The following is a 4553-nucleotide window of genomic DNA, read 5'->3' on the forward strand; positions in this document are numbered from 1 at the left end:
ACGGGTCGCGCTTCGTATTTCTGTTTTGTCTACACGAACCATCGTCCACGTGCCTTGTGATTTTCCGATTCTAGCGGATCGAATTGCACGGAATATTTTCCTCGTTACTTTGCCTTTGGTCGCTAGTCGCGTAGAATTTCATTGCGGAGCAAAGAAGTTTGCGTAAAATTCGTAACACTTTACGCGAGCGATAATATTTATCAATGCGAACCGTAAATGAATTTTAGTGAATTTCAACGAACGTAGGAAAAACGCCACTTTGCTTTTTACACGATAAAACAGAAGAGACGTTGTTCGTTCACAAAAAAACGTTTACGAATATTAGGTAAAACGTTTCACGTAACACGTTGCAGAGATGAAATATTTGTTGATAAAAAAATGTTCATTCACCGTGCTAGTTATGCAATTCTGCATCTCGCGAATACGAGACTGTTTGCGTTAGTGAAACGTTTGCCCTGTTTATTTACTTATTTCTTATTCATTCCGGCGTATAGCGTGATTGCTCCGAATTGCTCTCAATTCCTCGAGCCACGTCGCAACGTTTCACATGACCCGGTCTAGTGGAGCGTGCGTCGTCTCGCTGCATCGCACCGACGACGTACACCGAGAAAATTCAATTTCATCTTCCCTGTATGCTCGACGAATATACTTCTCCGTTGGGCCACCGCTTCATTTTACACATCTTCAAGGACACGTTGCGCGTGCCGCAGGTCGACATCGTACGAAATTTTCAACTCTGACAGAGGACGACGGAGCGTTTGTTGGAAGCCGATTTCTGATCGTGAAACCAACGCGTTCGGTCTTTGTCGTTAAAAAGAAAGTTCTTGGCGCACGTGCCTTCCAGATGACTCGAGGCGAACACAGCGGGAGAGAAAAATGCACGTCTGCTTGTTGATAAATATTATCGTAGTCTCCGAGTGTTGGGAACAAGGATATTGCCAGGGGATAGTAGGAAAATAAGATGCTGCTCCATTTGTTCCATCCTCGTGCCCTTTACTTATACGCAAACAGTTTAAAAGTTCAGACGTCATACGTATACAGCCAACAAATACAAATACGAATGCTATATGGGATCGAGACGTTTCTGGAAACTTAATGTATTTAAGACTCGCGTTCACATACATATTTCAGCTTTTTAATCGAACTTTCGTCATGGAATTGTTGTTGCGAATTTTCAAAGCGAATTTTGTCACTTTTGCGCTATTTAAGTCTTATCGGCTTGACAACGGATTCGGACAAACCGATAGAAACGTGCCGAATTAATCAGTTTATACGTATGAGATATTTCTCAGAAAGTTTGGTTTTACGGGACGTTGCCAACTATTAAAATCCTGTCACTCGATTATCAATTACGTTAAAGAGGAACGAAGCTGTAAATTGCATTTACCGCGTCTACAATTTTAAGAAGATTCATAACGAAGGCATCGACATTTCGTTACCGATCGTCAACGACAATTAGACTATCGACGAATATCGGGGAAGTGTCGTGAAAATTGTTGCGAATATGGATTTAACGTTTGCAAAAGATCAACGTATTCTCTGTCGCCTTGGGTAATTTCTCAATGCGCAAGCTATTTGAAAAGAGCGCAAATGAAACGACTGTACTAACTTCGGGCGAAGAATTTTTTAATTCGAAAACCTACGTAAATTAAAACGAAATAATCGTTACGAGTCTGGAACAACAATAATAATTGTAAAATTACATACATCGCGCGAAATTTTATTTTTTATCAAATATACCTTTCCGACAAATTACGCGCAGTTAAAAATTCATCCGGAAAAGAACGACGCTACCGTTTCGTATGCATCATCTTAACGTTTACACGTTAGGACGTAATTTCATCTTCTTGAATCGCAGTTTAGTTGATATTTATCTTACGATCACAGCTCTGTACCGCAATGGTATTAGATTGTCCGAAAAGTTTCTTTCGTTTTACGAGGAAATAACAGACGCGCAACGTTTTATTGTTTTATATTATTTTGTCGAATTACGTACGATCCATTTTGTTCCGTTGAGATAAATACTGTTGTAAAAAAACAGGTTTGCGAAATAAAGACACTTTTCGGACAACCGAATGCTAAAAGCTGAGAAAAATTATTCTGCCACTTGTAACCTATTTCTTGTATCGCTAATAAAATTTACACGTTTTGCCGCTAAAGAAGTTAGTTCGTCAACGTTTCAGCCGTAAACGCATCTATTACATTTTTAGCACATCACGCACAGACGCGGGAAATTCAGTTAACCGTATTATTTCTGAATCTGAACGATGCGTGACATTCGCCTGGTCGGAAATAGCGAGGGCGTGACGTGTCGCGTTTAACGTAGCGCATCCCACCATCGTTAAACAATACAGTCATTAGCAACTGTAACGTTGACGCTAATTATTCGCCACAATTTCGGCTTTTTCATCCGACCCGGTGCAACGAATGTGCCGAAAGTACGCTCCGAGTGGCTGTTTAGATTACACCGCTGCACTCTGCGCCCCTCTCGCATGAACGATTGCAAATTATGTAGCGTACGAACGACTGCGAATCAACGTTAACGAGTTGTTTCACCGAATTTTGTTAATAGCCGTTGCTAGCCTTTTGACCGTACATCGTTGTAAATTCATCTAAATTTATCGTGCGAGTAAAATCGGCGAGATTCTATGGTTCGATGCAAGTCGAAAATAAAGAATAACGAAAGAAACTACATCGAAGGTTTTTCGTTTTTTAAGGAAACGCAGTCTAAAAATTTGTACAGTGATGGAATATATGGCCGTGTATTTGATTAATTCTCGATTGTATAATAGACAATCGATACGTTATTCTGTACGAATATATAAAGGAAAAACATGATAACTCGCGTTTCGTGTTTCCTTTTTACAAGAAAATATATTTAAAATTCAGCACGTTGTTAATTAATCCCATGTCCGTTTATTCGATTTTGGAGCAAAATTCTGCGAAACGTGAAAAACATAACGTTGCTTCTCGTAACGCGAAAGTATTAAAAAATATTAAAATGTTGGGTTAAGCTTGGTTGGCTGTGTCTTTGCTACTTTTAACAGTTTTATATTCTTTGTGTTTAAATATTCCTTTTTGGTGATAAAGTACGATTAAAATAAAAGATTCAACAAAGATGCGCTTTTGTCATCTTCCTGTGAACTTCCCACGTGAAAATAAGTCGTGAAACGTAATATAATATTTTCTCCCTTCGAGTCTGGTTTTTTCAAAAAATCCACTTTCAATGTTTGTCATGTACACGTGTATTACCGACCTAATTCTCGATTAAACATATTTAACCTCTAGTTTCTCCAAAAGGAAGTTTTAAACTGCAACACTTTATTGTACGTTTTAGACTTGCCTTCGAATCTATCATACTAAGTCGTGTAATATGTTCGCTCACCTCGGTGTTACGTTTTGAAAGTGTTATAGAAGTATTCTGTTGCGGAAAATATCCTTTGCGATTGAATAATTTGACGACGACCAAAGAGGAGGAGCGAATATCACGAGCGAATTTTTTTTTCATAAAAGAATTGTTCGTCGCTACTCGATAAATTAACTGGCAGATTTCTTTCGTAACAGGCCAGAAATTATTGCAATTTCATTCGAGTTTACGACATTGAAGATTATTGGAATATTTCCTGTACCATCGATATCGAAACGTCGCTAACTAAACATCGTACAAAGAACGTGCGAGAAAAACAAGTACGCAAATTGAAATTTTTTGACAAGATGATCACAGCCTTTGAAACGACGTAAAAAATTGCTCGATTCGTTTCAACATAAAAATAGAACAAAGTAACGAGTATACATCGTTGTTTATAAATAGTTCTTTTCTAAAAAGAGACGGGGACGAGAATAACTCGCTATCGATCCTTCTCTTCTGTCGAGTTCGCAATTAAACTTAAACACAGTGGGTAAGTTTTTCTCAGAAATGAAATCTCCGACTCAATTTCCTTATTTTTCATTCTGCCCCTATTTCGAACCACACGCTCTCCTTCGCTTTACTCGTACGAATTTAGACCCGCGACGTATGGATCGCGAGGAACCGAACCCTCCAACCTCACAAATAAATTAAACTTTTCCAACAACGTAATTAGAGCGAAGATCGACGTTCACAGGCACCGAGAAGCACTGCCCCGAGGAAGTCGAACGAACAAAATCCGTTGGTGGTCTCACGGGATTTCAGGCTGGTGCAAATGAACCGGTGGATAACAAACGAAAAGTTTGTCGCGGTGATAATGCGAGAAAACCATCAACAGGTAGCCAGAAGCAGAAGGCTGGATGGAACAAGTTGGCCACCTTAATTACAAATTTCTTCTTTTTTTTTTTCTTCCTTTTTTTTTTTATTTTTACTTTGGAAAGTGTTAAGGAAAGGCGAAAGCCGAAAGGAAGAGGAAAGTACGACGAAGAACGGGTATCGGTAGGGTTTGGCGGGGGTCGGAGGAGCCGTTGCGGTCACAGCACGCGCACACATGTTCGCCAGTCGGCATGGGGGCAGAGGGTGGACGAGTGGGAGAGCGGAGCGCGCGCCTTGGCACTCGGCGAGGCGGCGCGCACCGCGACAGACC

This window comes from Bombus fervidus, chromosome 7 (assembly GCF_041682495.2).
Source record: "Bombus fervidus isolate BK054 chromosome 7, iyBomFerv1, whole genome shotgun sequence".
Taxonomy (NCBI): domain Eukaryota; kingdom Metazoa; phylum Arthropoda; class Insecta; order Hymenoptera; family Apidae; genus Bombus; species Bombus fervidus.